General features: G+C 46.3%; 3 non-coding genes across 3 annotated transcripts; all 3 read right to left on the reverse strand.

Annotated features, from left to right (window-relative positions):
* Positions 1–15,583: 15,583 nt before the first annotated feature.
* On the reverse strand, positions 15,584–15,656 carry trnav-uac. Its single transcript has one exon. It is a non-coding gene; the product is annotated as a tRNA-Val (tRNA).
* Positions 15,657–17,194: 1,538 nt separating this feature from the next.
* trnar-acg lies at positions 17,195–17,267 on the reverse strand. The gene has a single exon. It is a non-coding gene; the product is annotated as a tRNA-Arg (tRNA).
* Positions 17,268–17,361: 94 nt separating this feature from the next.
* trnav-uac lies at positions 17,362–17,434 on the reverse strand. Its single transcript has one exon. It is a non-coding gene; the product is annotated as a tRNA-Val (tRNA).
* Positions 17,435–19,152: the final 1,718 nt, after the last annotated feature.

Below are 19,152 nucleotides of genomic sequence, written 5' to 3' on the forward strand. Positions count from 1 at the left end.
GTACCCCTACTTCCCCAACAGAGAGAGGAGAAGGGGCATTCCTTTATCCTCTGTGTGCTCACTTCCTCAAAAGGGAGAGAGGGGAGAGGAATTATTTAATCCACGGTACTTCAACAACAGAGAGGGCAGGGGCATTAGTTAATCCACTGTCTCCCCACTTCGCCAACAGAGAGAGGTGGAGGGGCATCAGTTAATCCACTCTGTCCTCATTTACCCAAAAAAGAGAGGGGAAGAGCCATTCGTAAATGCCCTGCACCGCAACTCCCTAACAAAGAGGAAGGGATATTAGTTAACCCACTGCAACCCCACTTCCACACCAATGCATGGGGAGTGCAGTATTTAATACACTTATCCCCACATATACACCATATAAAGGAGGGGAGTTTGTTAACACAGTGTACCACACTTCCCCAACAGAGAGGGGGGGAGGGGCATTAGTTAAATAACTGTACCCTCACTTCAACAACAGAGAGGGAGGGGCATTAGTTAATCCACTGTACACCCACATCCCGAACAGAGAGGGGAGGGGGTGCATTAGTTAATCCACTGTACCCCCACGTCCCGAAGAGAGAAGGGAGGGGGAGGGGCAGTAGTTAACCCACTGTACCCCCACGTTCCAAACAGAGGAGGGGAGGGGCATTAGTCAATCCACTGTACCTCCACATCCCGAACAGAGAGGGGAGGGGCATTAGTTAATCCATTGTACCCCCACTTCAACAACAGAGAGGGGAGGGGCATTAGTCAATCCACTGTACCCCCACATCCCCAACAAAAGAGAGAGGGGCAATATTAACCTATTTCACCTCCACGTTCCCGAGGAAAAGAGGAGGAAGGCGATGAGTGAACTCTCTGAATCTCCACCTCCTCAGCAGGGGGAACCCAAAGAGAATTTGTTCAGCTGACCAGAGAGAGGGAGATTATTCACTCCAAAGAGAAAATGCTGGAAAATCTCAGCAGATTCCAGCATCCGCAGTAATTTGTTTTTATCCAGAGATGATTATCTCACTGTCCTCCCAAACCCCAAGCAGCGAGTTTGAGACCGGACGAGCCTCTACTCTGAGCATTCTGTCACTGACATTACAAGTCGGCTTGTAGTTTACTGCCTGAAGATGTGAAAAGACCATCATGATAAAGATGTTCTTTAAATACCTATTTATGCAACAGAATTTTACTTTTTGTTAGCACTCTAGTTCCTCTTATCCGTGTGCTAAAACTGATTCCCCATAATCCAAACCCAGACTCGCGATGGAATTCTCCCTGGATTTTTATTGTTCTCTCCTGAGGCACCTCCTTGTATTTTTGCATTCGGTCACCTGATGTCACCTTGCATCTCACACAAAACACACTTATAAGCACAAAGTTCAACATATGCGACATGGCTATCAATAATACCCACAACTGGCAAAGCTACAGGCAGCTGATACAAATACACAAACACACAGTTAAACAGACTTAAACACGACACATACATACACCCCCTTCCCCACAGACATATACACATGCACACATGGACACAAACACACACATACACACACACACAGAAACATACACCCGGCACAACGAACCACACATATATTGACACAAGAACACACGCGAACGTGTACAGAAATGCACAAACATTCACAAAAACACAAAAAAGCACACGTTTATACTCACACAGACACATTGACACATACAGACACTAATATACGTACGCAATCAGGCACACAAGAGGCTGGTTTAGCTCACTGGGATAAATCGCTGGCTTTTAAAGCAGACCAAGCAGGTCAGCAGCACAGTTCGATTCCCGTACCAGCCTCCCTGGACAGGCGCCGGAATGTGGCGACTAGGGGCTTTTCACAGTAACTTTGTTGAAGTCTACTCGTGACAATAAGCGATTTGCATTGCACACAAGCGTACACAAACGTACGCATTCACCCACATGTCCACACGGATACACAAAGATGCAAACGCAAACATATAAAACCAGACAAGTAGACTAACATCAGAATATGAAACACAAATGTAACCAATAACATATACAATCGCACAATTTCACGATGACAGAAGTATAGAATTAAGGACAGAGACGATAATCCACATTACCACAATTATGGGTACACGTAGATATATGTCAGCAGACACGTACACATGTTAACACGAGTAGACATTAGTGCACATGGAGACATCAATACACAAGTAATACATAGCTATAAACAACCATCATTTAGCACAGAGCAAAATTGCTGGCTTTGAAAGCAGACCAAGCAGGCCAACAGCACGGTTCGATTCTTGTAATAGCCTCCCCGAACAGGCGCTGGAATGTGGCGACTAGGGGCTTTTCACAGTAACTTCATTTGAAGCCTATTCGTGACAATAAGTGATTTTCCTTTTTTTTCATCAACGCATACACAGCACCACTGTCTCCCAGTGCCAAAGGCCGGGTTCAATTCCAGCCTTGGGTGACTGCCTGTGTGGAGTTTGCACGTTCTCCTGTGTCTGCATCGGTTTCCTCCGGGTGCACCCGTTTCCTCCCACAGTCCAATGATGAACAGGGTAGGTGGATTGGCCATGCTCCATTGCCCCTTAGTATCCAAAAGGTTAAGTGAGGTTATGAGGGTGGGGCGGGGGCGTGCACCTCGGTAGGGTGTTCTTTCACAGGGTCGCTGCAGACTCGATGAGCCGAATGGCCTCGTTCTGCACTGTCGGGATTCTATGATGATAATTCAATGATAAAACACACACATATATACATGCGCACGGATATACAAGCACAAATGCGCTTATCCAGTCACAAACATTAAGACACTGGCATGCATGATGTACGCAAATGGACACAATAACACATATTACTAGGCAGGAAAGTACAAACACATATTAACCCAGGAATTAATACATAAACATAGACTTCAATACATAAGCATACACAATAACAGACTCATATTAAGGCAGCACAGAAGCGCAGTGGATTCTCCCTGATGCCTCATGTCGCCGAAATCACAGGTTCGATCCCGGCTCTGCGTCACTATCCGTGTGGAGTTTGCACATTCTACCCGTGTTTGCGTGGGTTTTGCCCCCACAACCCAAAATGTGTGCAGGCTAGGTGGATTGGACACGCTACATTGCCTCTTAATTGGAATAAAAATGAATTATGTACACTAAATTTATGAAAAAAATAAATAACTCATATCTCCACATTGATAGAAGATAAACAAAGTATACATACAGGCGCTGACACACAAATACACAGATCAATACTCATTGGCACATGAACACACACAATGGCATTTTACACACATCTGGACAGACAAAAGAAGCAAAACATGAGATCCCCATCCACACAGACACAAGTGCTAAAGAACAAATACAAATGTCAGGCAATGGGCGGCATGGTGGCGCAGTGGTTAGCACTGCTGCCTCACGGCGCCGAGGACCTGGGTTCGATCTTGGTCCTGGGTGACTGTCCGTGGGTTTGACCTCCACAATCCAAAGATGTACAGGGTAGGTGAATTGGCCACGCTAAACTGCCCCTAAATTGGAAAAAGAAAGTTACAGAGATCGGTTGTTGAGTGTCACGAAGTCTACAGTAGCTATGCAATGAAAAATATATTAGAGAATGAATGATCAGATAAAGAAAATTAAATGAGAATATTAACAATATATCCTGGATTAATAAACAATCTGATTATATTTATTGGGCTCTATCCTCATAGATACCACAGACAACACCTGGACTGAAGACGATGAGGATGATAACGGGAACATCTGGACAACCGCTTCCACATTCATCACCCTGTTCGTCCTGAGCATTTCCTACAGCGCTGCAGTCACTCTGGTGAAGGTGAGAAGATTCAATCCACTCACCCTTCAAACCGGCAGAAGCCTTTTAAAAACCATAAATGTTTGATTGATTAAAAACTCTAACATCAATGTCCCAGATCATAAACATCTGCTTCATCATTTTCTCTCTGTTTTACAGATCAAGTGATCGATTGACGTTCAGACGCTGTAGATTTTCCTCAGCTGTTTATTATGATCTGTGTGTGACAGAAATACAATATCTCCTCTTGGTGACTCTAACAGTAAAATTCTGTCAGTTTATTTTTCTGCATCTGTAACTGAGATAATCATGGACAGTATTTCTGCTTTCAGTTTGAAATGTATGAGACATAATTGTAATATAATTGTAGCTAATAATTTCCCTCAATGTCACGTCTAAATAAGTAACTTATCTCGTTCCTTATATAACTGTTGCCTTCCCTTTACGTTGAGCTCCTGTTCTCTCTTTCTTGTGCCTGTTACAGTTGTACATACATTTGGCTGCTCAGTGTGAATCTCACTGTGACCCTCAATCGCTATGTTCCCTTTTGTAAACATCAAAATAAACTTTTGTGTAATATTTTCTCAGAAATTTTAATTAATATTGAATGAAAAATGAAGAAAGTAAGACTTTGCTGAACTAATTTCTCTCAGGTCCATCGGCACTGATCCCTTTCACCGATTATGCAGTTTTCTCCCCTTTCCCAGGCAGATATTTCTCACCAGTCCTGTCTGGGATGTGTCTGAACTCAAGGCCCCTCAGTGAAAGAGCCACTGCGCCACCAAGCGGCCCATCCGGGTAAAGCCAACTTCACCTCTGCCTATTTATGGTAAACTGCAGAGATAGAATGCCAGCTGAAGAATTCCACAGATCCACTACCCTCTGGTGGAAGAATATCTCCTCATTTCTGTCCTAAATTTGAGACTCCTTACTCTTAGATTATGCCCTGTCGTGCTAGACTCTCCCACAAGAGGAAACAAGATGATTTTTCAGGCTGTGTAACTGGTTAAAGCTCTTTCCACAGTCAGTTCACTGGAACACTCCCACTCAGGTGTGTGTGTGTCTCGGGGCTTTTCCAGTCACACTGATGTTTGAAATCTCTTCCCACAGCCCGAACACATTGACAGTTTGTGATATTTAGATCCTAATGAATTGAGTGACTGTCAGATCTTGATGTTAAATTTGGTTGGAGTTTCCCAGCTGCCAATCCTCCCATTCTGATGTCTGAAATAGGTTTCCAAAAATGATCACTGTAAGAATGGGATAGAAATTCACAACAGGTCATTCTAGTTTCTATCGAACCTTCTTTCTGCTCTTGCTTTCCCCAAGCATGTGGTCCAGTCAAAATAAACGACCAAAATCTGCCAGAAGCCCCAACAAAAGTGCAGGGAACCTTCCTAAATGAACCAGAATATTGTTCCCAGTGTCTCTGAAACACTCTGTCCGCTGAGGTAGCCACTGGGTGTGGAAGGTGTCAAACATTCTGGTGGATACCACATGCTCCCTCTGCAGGGCCACTGGGAATAGACAAGACACGGAACAGAAGTCGGCAGCCAGAGTAATCACCACCCCCTCCGTAATAATAATAATCTTTATTGTCACATTTAAGCTTACATTAACACTGCAATGGAGTTACTGTGAAAAGCCCCTAGTTGCCACATTCCGGCGCGCGTTTGGGTACACAGAGGGATGTTGCTCGTTCTACTGTTAGTGTGATTAACACGCCTCCAATAAAGGACATGTGCTTAACACTGGCTTGGCTCTGTATCTGTATCCATGCTCTGGAGTCGCCAGCTGCCGCAAGAGACACCGTCACAAGTATATTAAGGTCAAGTTCAAAGCAATAAATCTAAACACCGATCAGTCAGTCCAAACAATTAGTGTGTATTATAACAAATATAATAAATACTCATGCACACGCTAAAAGACTAATACTTATTCCTACTATTAAACGACTAAATACTTATCTAGAAAGGAACAGGCAAGGTCAGGGGGCAAGGCCTTCGTCCCGTTCTTGGTCTGCAACTTCTGGTCATTAAAGTCGGCAAGAGTATAAGCAATGCCTGGGTCACGTAGCGATCGTTGTTTTGGCACTTACTGATAGATGGCTGATGCTCAACGGCCGGTGATGAAAGACAGGATCTGGAGGCTGGAGTCGGAGGCCGGAGTCAGGATGCAACAGCCTAGGCCGGAGTCAGGAAGCAACAGACCGAATCATGTGTGGGACCTTCTTTTTATAGGTACCAGGCAGTTCAGGCCCCCTTGGGGCGGTTCCCTCATCGATTGGGTCTTTCCCGATCGATACGTTTTGAACTCCCCTATCCTGGGATCGTTTCTCGATGGCTGGGGCGGTTCCTAGGGGTCATTGTTCTGGTTTCTTTGGAGCCATCCTGGCTGGGTAGCTATAGAAAAGTATCGATTGATACTTAAAATGTTTCTATTGTATCTGGGACTGGGCCGGTATCACCTCATCAGTATGCAGATCGTTTTCCTATTTGCACCTTTGGCTGGGTTTCTGCAACTGCCTTGAAACCGGTTTTTGTACGTGCTAAATGCTAAATGCTTCTGCAAGCTGTGTGTCCTTACTATGGCTGTTTTCCCCTGTATTCTTTGCGGTTCTCCATGTTGTAGACTGGTGTCCATCTTAGATGGCTACATTCCCTCCTTGTGATCCTCACGAGAAATTGTGAAGGATCACCTATGTATGGTTCTTCTATGTTACTTCGATTTCCTTTGGGTTCCTTTTTGGGTTCCCTGACCTTAGCAAGTTCCTGGGCGTCTACTCTGTCCTTAACTATGGCAAGAAAATTTTAACTCACATTTTTTTACTTGGCGCTATGTCAAAGGGGACATGCATTACCAATATTTGAGAACCTCTACCTATCACAATACCTACTCTCATCTTACTTTAAACATTTCATCACATTCTAAAGTCTTATCCATTCACACCACAGTACATGTCGCTTTCTGACTCGGCAGTCGAGTTCAGAACCATATAATACATCAGTGTCTCATTTTTATTTACATATCGCTATCAATAAATTTCCTATGCATCAAGGGGTTGGGGGGATTGGTGAAAACCGAAAATAGGGGATTGAACTCCGTAAATGGTTGAGGGGCAGGAACGGGAGGCTCTCCTTTTCCATTTCCTCAACCTGAGGGTCTGTACTATGATGCAGAGAATTGCAATCACCAACAGTGATTCAATCACATGCGACATCGAGTACCAGGTCATGAATTTCGTGCACCAGGTCTGAACCTCACTGATCAGTGCTGAGCGCGGAGAAGTCGGTGTGTGGGAAACATTAACGGCGGGGGTCGTGGGGGAAACATGATTTGCCTCAACATGCAAAAATACAACAATATTTAAAATAAATAGGTAGGCTTCCATCATGGTCTTCTTTGTTCTCTTCCTTCTCTTCCTTTGTATGGCCGATCCTTGCCGTGAACCCTCCTTCGACTGTTCGAAAGCTATGGGATCAAGCACAGTATCTGTCAATAAGTTTAATATCTGTAATGCTAGTGTATCTGTCCTCTCCTTCCAATTGACCCTTAAATGAATGGCCAAGTCACACCCTGTGACTCCCCTCATTTTTTGTTTTCAAATACGAATTTAGGAGCAGATATACACCTAACAACTTTACCACTGCGAGCCGTCTCGCAGGCTGTGCGATTTACCATCCGAATGTTCCTGGATGTAAATAGCATGTGGGATGGCTGCCGAAGGGCTACCTAAAGAAAACTGAAACCGAATTTTGAACCAAAAGGTCGAATAAGTTGCGTATGGGCCGCTACGAGTAAGATTTGTATGGGATCCCCGGGTAAGGCGTGCTGTGCCGTACCCGAGCTTGGCTGACAAAAGGGGGTTCTCAGACAGGGCGGGTCCTCAATGCCATTTCTCCACTGCCTGAGCAACCTGAAATGAACGGGTATGAATGTATTCATCGTGGGATTGCAGCCTCTATTCACAGAATAGAGGGGCACCTGAAAAACAAGGGAGGAGCCAAGATGCTCCAACATCGGAAAGCAGATTACAAGTCGTGAACTTTGTCGGTTCACCAGAGGATACTGAACTGAAGTTCTCAGAGGTATCTGCGGACAAACTAACGTGCGTGCGAGGCGGTCACAAGCTTTTCAGCTGAAAAGAAGATGGTCAACCTCCAATCAAACCTTTAACAAACAACAAAGTGATCTGATCTCCAATCAAACCATTAATATTATCAATAAACAAACAAACACAAACAAACAAAACATACGTGCAGGTTCCATCAGAAAGGATTTCGCTTCCCTCAAGCGGTTCCTCTTTTACATCATCTGGACACCTCACTTCTCCTCTCTCTCTGTGAACAGGGTCACAAAGGGGTTGCAGTATCGGGAGTCAGACATCACGTCTTTCTCTTCTCCCGGATCCCACACTCTTGTATGGATCAGGCATGCGATCTGTGCGTTATGTGACCGGGGGTCACTCTCATCATTACGGACAAGTCTCCATGAATTGTCCCTGTGCCAAAGTGTGGTATCTAAGTTTGAAGGGTCATTGTCGGTGTCGTCGGGGTCGGGTGGTGGGTCTGGGTGTGGGTCTGGATATTTAATGTAGGTGACCTCCATGGAGTCACTGGAGTCGGGGTCGTAGTCGCTGAAGTGGCGGCTGTAGGGTGGGGTGCTGTGGCTGTCCTCATTGTCAGAGTCAGTGTCGCTGTCTCTGCTGTGGCAGCTTGTGGGCGTTTCGGGGCGTGGTCTGAAGTCAGTGGGCGGAGTCGTGGGCGAGTCCAATGAGGAACTGGTCTGTGAGGGGGATGGTGGGAATGTGTCTCTAGTGGGCGGGGCGAGATGTTCTGCTGCGTCTAGCAGGACATGGTGTGTGTGGTTAAACTGTGTTCCATATGCCTTCAGTTGGTTAATATGAAACCACGCAGTCTTACCGTTGGGGTATTTTATTCTGTAAATGGAGGGGCTAATTTTGTCCGAAATTGAATAAGGGCCGGAAAATTTAGGTGCCAAAAAGCTGCTGGGGTTCTAAACAGATAACATTACCTGTTGTCCAACCTGAAATTCTGTGGAGTGTACATTCTTATTAAAGCAAGCTGTGCTTTGTTTTCCTCTTTTTCCCAATTTTACTGCGGCTGCTAACTGTGCAGACCTCACAGTCTCAACTAGGTCTTTGACTGCCTTCTCATGTGTGAGGGCCCTCACTTCGGGGCTAGTCATGTCCAGTCCAAAAAGGAATTCTGTACCTTTCATAGGGCGTCTGGTCATGAGTGTGTGTGGGGTGAATCCTGTGGATGATGAAACCGTGTTGCGGATGAACATGAGTGCGAATGGGAGTACTGAATCCCATGTTGAATTGTTCTCCTGAACCATTTTTCTAAGGGTCGATTTTAGGGTCCGATTCATGCGTTCAACTATCCCGCTTGACTGGGGGTGATACGCAATGTGGAAATTTTGTTGAAGTGAGATCCCTGATCTGACTCTATACTTCTCGGGAGACCCCATAGCGTGAAGATGTGGTGGGTCAGGATCTTTGCAGTTGTCTTAGCTGTATTGGTGCGTGAGGGGAATGCCTCTACCCATTTGGTAAAGGTGTCTATAACGACCAGAACATATTTATAGCCATTCCTACAAGGGGGCAATGGTCCTATAAAATCGATCTGGAGGTTAGTCCAGGGGCCATTAACAAATCGAGTATGTCTAAGTTGTGCCTTTTTCGAGTACCTCTCCGGGTTATTTTGTGCACAAATTAGGCAATTCTCGATGTAATGGGTCACATCGTTTCTTAAATTTGGCGGGAGCTTTAGGTACCTGGGGGTGCAAGTGGCCAGGGACTGGGGGACTCTCCACAAGCATAACTTTACCAGACTGGTAGATCAGATGGAGGAGGAGTTCAGGAGGTGGGACATGCTGCCATTGTCGTTGGCAGGGAGGGTGCAGTCCATCAAAATGACAGTGCTTCCGAGGTTCTTGTTCCTTTTTCAGTGCCTGCCCATATTTATTCCCAGGGCCTTCTTTAGGAGAGTGACCGGCAGTATTCTGAGCTTTGTGTGGGCACATGGGACTCCGAGAGTGAGGAGGGTGTTCCTGGAACGAGGAAGGGATAGAGGCGGGCTGGCGCTGCCCAACTTTCTGGGGTACTATTGGGCAGCCAATGTGTCAATGGTGCGTAAATGGGTGATGGAGGGGGGAGGGGCGGCGTGGAAAAGAATGGAGATGGCGTCATGTAGAGGTACGAGCCTGGGTGCCATGGTAACGGCACCGTTGCCGCTCTCCCCCAAGAGGGTTACCACGAGCCCGGTGGTGGCGGCGACCCTAAGAATCTGGGGACAGTGGAGACGGCATCGGGGGAAAACAGGGGGCTCGATGGAGGCTCCACTGGGTGGCAACCATCGGTTCATCCCGGGGAACACGGATGGGGGATTCAGGGGATGGCAAAGGGCGGGCATCAGCAAATTGAGGGACCTGTTTATTGGCGGGAGGTTTGCGGGCCTGGGGGAGCTGGAAGATAAATTTGGCCTTCCCCAGGGGAACATGTTCAGATACCTGCAGGTAAAGGCGTTTGCTAGGCGACAGGTAGAGGGATTCCCTTTGCTGCCCTCGCAGGGGACGATGGACAGAGTGCTTTCGGGGGTGTGGGTAGGAGAGGGGAAGGTGTCTGACATCTATAAGGTAATGCAGGAGGTGGAGGAGTCGTCAGTGGAGGAGCTGAAGGCTAAATGGGAGGAGGAACTCGGGGAGCAGATAGAGGACGGGACTTGGGCGGAGGCCTTGGAGAGAGTCAACTCTTCCTCCTCATGTGCGAGGCTTAGTCTCATCCAATTTAAGGTGCTGCACCGGGCCCACATGTCCGGGACTAGGATGAGTAGGTTCTTCGGGGGTGAGGACAGGTGCACCAGATGTTCGGGGAGTCCTGCGAAAGACGCCCATATGTTCTGGGCATGCCCAGCACTGGAAGAATTCTGGAAGTGGGTGGCGGGGACGGTGTCGAGGGTGGTTGGATCCAGGGTCAAGCCAGGGTGGGGACTCGCGCTTTTTGGGGTTGGGATGGAGCCGGGAGTGCAGGAGGCGAAAGAGGCCGGGGTCCTGGCCTTTGCGTCCCTAGTAGCCCGTCGAAGGATTCTGCTACAGTGGAAGGATGTGAGGCCCCCAAGCGTGGAGACCTGGATCAGTGACATGGCGGGATTTATAAAATTGGAAAAGGTCAAATTTGCCCTGAGAGGATCAACACAAGGGTTCTATAAACGGTGGCAGCCTTTTCTGGACTTCCTGGCTCAGAGATAGGTAACTGGGTCAATAGCAGCAGCAACCCGGGGGGGGGGGGTGCATTATTGTAGTGTTTATTCTGTAACTTTATAGTGTTTTAATTTGCGTTGTTGTTAAAATGCTGGGTTGTTCATGGGGATGGGGCGAATGTATATGATTGTTAATATTATTGTTATTTTCGGTATTTTACTAAGGTGCGTTATTGTTGTATAAAATCAAAATTTCTCAATAAAAATTATTTAAAAAAAAAAACAAAGGACTTTGAATGGATCAGCACCGAGGCACGGGCAAGAGTCGAACCCGCGATTTTTGGTTTACGAAACCAACGCCTTTCCTCTGGGCCACCGCACCTTATGCAAGTAAATGATGTTGATTGCACTGTGAGTTGTTATCATTTGGAGTCTGGCGCAACAATTGATGAGAGAAGAAGAATCAATAGAACTTTTCAAAAAGTATTGTCAGAACTTGAGAACGGAAAACCCCGCGGGATTTAAATGCAGGGTGAAAAGGGCAATAGAAAAAGTTATTTCAAATAGGCGGAGGTAGCGTCAGTTCAATCTGCCCCCACCCCTCCGACACTATATTGTTCTCAGTGAGTTGAGCAGGTGCAGGATGGTCACGGGCTGCTGGGTGCTCAACTGTGGCTATTTCCGCTCCATCACTTGTGACTGCAGCTGATATTCGCCGCACAATTTTCAGCTTTGAATCTGCGGTGCCCGGTCACAGTTTCCGTTTGATGGCCTCGCTCCAACACCATTGGGATATTCTAGACATCGCTGCCGCTGCTCGATTCCTGTCATTGGTTGGATCAGCAATGCAGTGGGACCTGAATCTGGATTGCTGCTCTGACAGATAATTGACTGCGCTAAAGAGCGATTGATTCAGGAACGATCGCGGGGAACTGCCTCGTCACCCTCTTCGTTATGATCTCGCTACTCAGTATTTCCTTCACTGCAAAACCCCCATTCTCCCCTTACTGAGTAACCAGATATTATTGTTAATTAAATAATAATGAGTATGGTGCAGGTGACCGTTACGTTGGTCAATATGAGGCTGATTCTGAATTTTGAGATTATTATTGTTTTCTGTTCGTTTCTATCAGACTGGAGCCACCAAGACCCAGTGGAACATCTGGACGCTGAAATGAGGGTTAAAGAGGATACTGACGCCACACAGCAGTTCAATCGATACTGACGATCCTGATACACAGTCAGCATCGGGCAGCCTGCATGGTTCATATTCCGTCTGATTGGAGAGAATCTGCGTAGCAGCAAATGTAGAAGTGATCGCAATATGACACATATATAAAGAAATACCAGCACAAAAATAGAGAGATCCCCATATGTGTCTGTGCCGTCAATCACATTATAGCTGAAAGGCAGAGGGTCCCAGAAACAAACCGACACCGAGAGGGGTAGGGGTATGTGTGTGTGTGTGTGGGGGGGGGGGGGGGGGGGGGGGGGGCGGTGATATACATCTCTCAAGGTGGATACGAGAGGGCGGTCAGAAAGACCATCGCCATTTATTATTATGTGAAAATGGAGCAAGACGGGTTATTGGATTGGATTTGTTTATTTTCACGTGTACCGAGGTACAGTGAAAAGTATTTTTCAGCAAGCAGCTCAACAGATCATTTAGTACATGGCAGAAAAGGGAATTAAACGAAATTCAAGAAAATACAAGAAAATACGTGGGACTAAATAATAGGGAAACAAAAGATATACAATGTAACTACATAAGCATTGGCATCGGTTGAAGCATACAGGGTGTAGTGTTAATGAGGTCAGTCAATAAGAGAGTCATTTAGGAGTCTGGTGACAGTGGGGAAGAAGCTGTTTTTGAGTCTGTTCGTGCGTGTTCTCAGACTTCTGTATCTCCTGCCCGATGGAAGAAGTTGGAAAAGTGAGTAAGGTGGGTGGGAGGGATCCTTGATTATGCTGCCCGCTTTCCCCCGCAGCAGGAGGTGTAGATGGAGTCCATGGATGGGAGGCAGGTTCGTGTGATGGACTGGGCGCTATTCACGACTCTCTGAAGTTCTTTGCGGTCCTGGGCCGAGCAGTTGCCATACCAGGCTGTGATATAGCCCGATAGGATGCTTTCTATAGTGCATCTGTAAAAGTTGGTAAGGGTTAATGTGGACATGCCGAATTTCCTTAGTTTCCTGAGGAAGTGTAGGTGCTGTTGTGCTTTCTTGGTGATAGCATCGACGTGAGTGGACCAGGACAGAGTTTTGGTGATGTGCACCCCTAGGAATTTGAAACTGCTAACCATCTCCACCTCGGCCCCGTTGATGCTGACAGGGGTGTGTACAGTACTTTGCTTCCTGAAGTCGATGCCAGTTCTTTTGTTTTGCTGGCATTGAGGGAGAGATTGTTGTCGTTACACCACTCCACTAGGTTCTCTATCTCCCTCCTGTATTCGGACTCGTTGTTATTCAAGATCCGGCCCATTATGGTCGTATAGTCAGCCAACTTGTAGATGGAGTTGGAACCAAGTTTTGCCACGCAGTCGTGTGTGTACAGGGAGTAGAGTAGGAGGCTAAGTATCCAGCCTTGCGGGGCACCGGTATTGAGGACTATTGTGGAGGAGGTGTTGGTGTTCATTCTTACTGATTGTGGTCTGTTTGGTCAGAATGTCAAGGATCCAGTTGCAGAGTGGAGAGCCAAGTCCTAGGTTTTGGAGCTTTGATATGAGCTTGGCTGGGATTATGATGTTGAAGGCGGAGCTGTAGTCAAGAAATAGGAGTCTGATGTAGGAGTCCTTGTTTTCGAGATGCTCTAGGGATGAGTGTAGGGCCAGGGAAATGCTGTCTGATGTGGACCGGTTGCAACGGTATGTGAATTGAAGTGGGTCAAGGCGTTCCAGGAGTATGGAGGTGATGCGCTTCATGATCAGTCTCTCGAAGCACTTCATTACAATTGACGTCAGGGCCGCTGGAGGGTAGTCATTGAGGAATGTTGCCTCGTTCTTCTTTGGTACCGGTATGATGGTGGTCTTCTTGAAGCAGGTGGGGACCTCGGAGTGGAGTAGGGATAGGTTAAAGATGTCTGTGAATACCTCTGCCAACTGGTATGTGCAGGCTCTGAGTGCACGACCAGGGATCCCACCCGGGCCCGTCGCCTTCCGTGGGTTCACTTTCAGGAAGGCCGATCTGACTTCGGAAACTGTGATGGTGGGTATGGGTGAATTAAGGGCTGCTGGGGCACTCGACAGCGGATTGTTGGTTACCTGCTCAAACCGAGCATAGAATGCATTAAGTTCATTGGGAAGGGATGCGCAGTATGTAAGAAGTCTACAACACCAGGTTAAAGTCCAACAGGTTTGTTTCAAACACGAGCTTTCGGAGCGCAGCTCCTTCCTCAGGTGAATCACAAAACAGAATCATTTAACCTGGTGTTGTAAGACTTCTTATTGTGCTCACCCCATTCCAACGCCGGCATCTCCACATCATGGCCAGAGATACTGCTCGACCCGGCCCGGTTATGTAGATCTTTGGGCTTTTTTCTGAGGGATTCTTCTCCAGAGACCGCTGCGATAGGCCCATTGAAGATTTTAAGACAGATGTGGTTGGATTCTCAACTGAAAAGGTAATCAAAGGTTATCCGGGGTAGGTGAAATGTGAATCTGAGGTCATGTTCACACCTGTCACGAACTTATTGAATGTTGGAGAAGGCTCAAGGGGATGAATAGCCAACTCCTGCTCAACATTCGTCTGTCAGCAGGTCCGTGAGGAGGCGTCACAATCTCCTGAGTTATCGAGGGAGACACAGCACCGTTGAGCGATTGATATGTTTTACCCTCAGCATCCCCCCCCCAGCCCATACCATCCTACTTCAGCAATCTGATCCCTGTTTGTAATTGTTCTCTGACGCACTGTTTACCTTTGTTCTGCCATTAACACATTCTGACCGCTTGATGCGCCATCAGCACCTTTCTTAGCCTTGATTAACCTCATTTACATTCCCTTTTTCTTTCTGCCCGAGACACTTTCGTCATTTCCCACCTATTGCTAGCCCTCTATCGAGGCCCAATACAGCACTCCACCACCCCCACCCCCCACCCACAATCGTCTGAATCTCCAGTTCCAGTTCTCCAGCTTTGACAAAGAGTCCACTTGACTGGAAACGACAGCTGCCATTTCGCTCCCCAGAGGCTGTCAGACCTGCTCAGATTGTCCAGTATTTTCTGTTTTTGTTTCCGTTTGAAGCATCCGCAGTAAGTTGCATTTGTCATACATTTAGACATGTTTGAGATTGTGATTAATGTTCATTTGTAAATCGCTGAAACTCTGTTGTGGATGAACTAGCTGCTAATATCCGAGCTGTGCCAAGGTATGAAAATTGTTCACCTCTCATTGCCTGCCAAAAATTCAGTGCTTGGGCCTTAATGTTCAACTCAGTTTAGTGGCTCATGTGAGACGAAATCTCATAGTCCAGGAACACACGAGATTCCGGCAACATTCAGGAAACAGAATTATTTTGTGCCCAATAATTGTGCAAACTTTTCTCACACGAAATGCTAAATGTTCGATGTTTCTGCCCGGTTTCGAACCGGGGACCTTTCGCGTGTAAGGCGAATGTGATAACCACTACACTACAGAAACCGCTGGCTATCAATGGACGTGCGGAATGTACAACCTCACTGTGTTGCTGCAGATTCTGATGGTCTGTTTGAGAGGCCAGGCCCCTTGTTGCAAGCGACAGCTGTTTCTTAAATTAACAGATGTCTCAACATATAAAGCCGTGAGATGTAGAAATGATATCGAAATTAACATAAATTGTATTTTGCTTAATGTCTGTCTTAAATTTGTGCTCTTTGGTCTCGAGGTCTGTTTCTCGTTTAGGGATTTTCAATCAATGCCTGTGGGAGTGGTCGTGGGTTTAAATCCAGGACAGGCTCTTTACTCCAGGTCAGGGATTATGAATTGTTTGCAATGCTGACGGCGGGGTTGATTTACATTGGCCAACTCTGAAAAAGATTTCTCAGGACTCGGGATGTTTACGTCGTTTCTCTCCCCACAGATGCTGCTCGAGAGAGACAGTGTCTGACCTGGAGTGCGTTTGGATAACATTGATGCTCCAGGTCTGTGTTAACCACAGGCACGCGACCTATCTAATCCACAGAGCCAAAGTGGAGAATTGAACTGACTGGGGAGCTGGATCTTAACGCTGACCTCCCGGACCTCGGCGTCGTGAAATGTTCCAAAGAAGCTCAACAGACACTCGAGGAACAGCAGCGCATCTTTCCACTGGGCTCAATACAGCTTTCACACTCAGTGTGTGTTCAGCGGTGTCACACTGTAAATGAACTTTGTTTTCCTGTCGACAAATGCCGCCTGACTACCTGAGATGTTGCAGTACTTTTGGCGTTCTCCGCAGATGTTAGATGGACTTTGCGACGCCTTGAAATTTTCTGTTTTTGTTTACTATTGACGCATCCGCAGTAAGTTGCTTTTATCGTACATTTATACATATTTGAAATGGTGATTAAATATGTCCATCTGCATCTGTGAACCCAATAGATTCTGTGGTGGATGAACATACTGCTAATATCGGAATTGTGGCAAAATAGGAAAGGCTTTTCTTCCTCCCGCGTCTTGAAAATTCAGTATTTCTGACTTTGTTGCAGGAATTTTAATACCTTATGCGAGACCAATTTGGAACTTCTTCGAACGTGCGAGATTGAGAAACAAACGTATTTCGTGCAAACATTCGTCACACAAAATGAGAAGCACGGGATGTTTCTGCCCGGTTTCAAACCGCGGTCCTTTCGCGTGTTCGGGGAATGTGATAACCACTACACCACAGAAACTGCTGGGAGCGCCGCGAACTGTTGACGTGTGCAATGTTCAACCTCAATATGTTGCTGCAGCTTCTAATTTTTTCCGCTGAGAGGCCATGTAACTTATTGGAAGAAGCCGTTTCATTAAAAATGATGTCTCAACTTATCAAAGATCAGATATTTTGACTTTGCTGAACTGACGATAAGTTATGTTTTGCTTGAAGTTAAATTGAGAGGGCAGGGCTTTCATTAGTAACCACAGCTGAAACGAGAATTGATGATGCCCTGCTCAATTTGCTCTGCATCAGGAAACAGCTGTCCAACCCACTGAACTAAAGGGTACGCCAAAACTAGGAACTGCGAGCCAGCCAGGAGTCGAACCTGGAATCTCCTGATTCGTAGTCAGACGCGTTATCCATTGCGCCACTAGCCCACAGCAGTTATTGGCTTTTGCTATTCCTCGATGATGAAGACCAGTTACGAGATTGAGCTAATATTTAGCGACAGACTAAACTGGAAACACCAGATGTTTCTGCCCGGTTTCGAACCGGGGACCATTCGCGTGTAAAGCGAATGTGATAACCACTACACTACAGAAACAGCTGGCAACGCAGATGCCAACGGACCTGTGTCGCACTCAACCCAACAGCCTTTTTGCAGCTTCGCATGGTTCGGCTGCGAGGCCATGTCACTTCTTACAAGAACACGTCTGTTTCTTTAAAACAGATGTCTAAACTTACAAGGCAGAAGAAGAACCTATATTGAGCTGAAGAATTTGTTCAGCAAATCTCTAACGGCGTAATGCTCTCTTCTATTAGTAATGCAGCAGTCTTAAATCCTAAAGAAAAAAGCAACCGGCATTACACAATATTTGTTTCGTTATTCAATGCTTGAGTTGAGTTTCAGAATTGACAATTATGCTTTTTTAAATATTGGATTGGATTGGATTTGTTTATTGTCACGTGTACCGAGGTACAGTGAAAAGTATTTTTCTGCAAGCAGTTCAACAGATCATTCAGTACATGGGAAGAAAAGGGAATTAAATAGAATTCAAGATAATACATGAGAATACATAATCGGGCAACACAATATATACAATGTAACAACATAAGCATTGGCATCGGATGAAGCATGCATGGGTGTAGTGTTAATGGTCAGTCAATAAGAGGGTCATGTAGGAGTCTGGTGACAGTGGGGAAGAAGCTGTTTTTGAGTCTGTTCGTGCGTGTTCTCAGACTTCTTAATCTCCTGCCCGATGGAAGAAGTTGGAAAAGTGAGTAAGCCGGGTGGGAGGGATCGTTGATTATGCTGCCTGCTTTCCCCCGGCAGCTGGAGATGTAGATGGAATCAATGGATGGCAGGCAGGTTCGTGTGATGGACTCAGACCTCTTAGTGTTTTGGTGTGTAACATGCTGCAGCCTAAATACCGTTCATGTATAAGAAAGGAGGGGTAATTGCAAATAAACTTTGAGCCTGGATTCCCTCAGTGGCATTTCCTGTTTCTCCATCAGGAACACCGTTTTTTTCTTTCTCAAAGCTGGTTCAGTTAAGTCTCTGGCATTTCCTCTAAGTCAGTTACAGTATCGTTTGTGTCTGTCCTTTTGAGTACACATTACTATCAGACATCCTTCAATCTGGCCTGTTGCATTTGCTCCAATGCCATTGGAGAGACTAAATGCCGACTAAATGCAAAACACCTTCGCTCCATCGACAAGCTGGTGGCAGACTTTCCTGTCGCTTGCTATTTCAACTCCCTGTCCTTCTCTCATGTCCACATGTCCGATCTTGGCCTGCTGCAATGTTCCCATGTAGCTCAGCACAACGCCGAGGAACAGCCCCATCCTCCGAATAGGCAAGGTGCAGCCTTGCGGATTTTACAGTAGGCTCAACAACTTCGCACCGTGAAATCACTCTTATCGCTTCGCCACATGTTTATTTCCATCAACTTGTTTTCATTGCTTCCATTGATATGTTTTCCTCTCCCATTGGCTCCCCCTCCCCATTCCGCTAGCCAATCGTATCCCTATTGGGAAATCCGCCCCTTGTTCCGAATTGTCTTCTGCCATTAACATATTCTAATCTTCTAATCGTCTCTGTCAGCACAGTTCTTAGCTTTGATTATAAGCATTTACATTCCCTTTTCTTTCGACCTAACACATTTTTGTTATTCTCCACCTATCGCGGGCTGTCTGTCGAGGCCCAATGCTTCACGCTCCCCCCCACCCCCACCGCCAATCTAAACCTAACCAAAGATCCAGTTGTCCAGCTTCGACAAAGAGTCACCCAGACTCGAAACGACACTTGCCATCTCTTTCCAC

Source organism: Scyliorhinus canicula, unplaced genomic scaffold (assembly GCF_902713615.1).
Source record: "Scyliorhinus canicula unplaced genomic scaffold, sScyCan1.1, whole genome shotgun sequence".
In the NCBI taxonomy this organism is placed as follows: domain Eukaryota; kingdom Metazoa; phylum Chordata; class Chondrichthyes; order Carcharhiniformes; family Scyliorhinidae; genus Scyliorhinus; species Scyliorhinus canicula.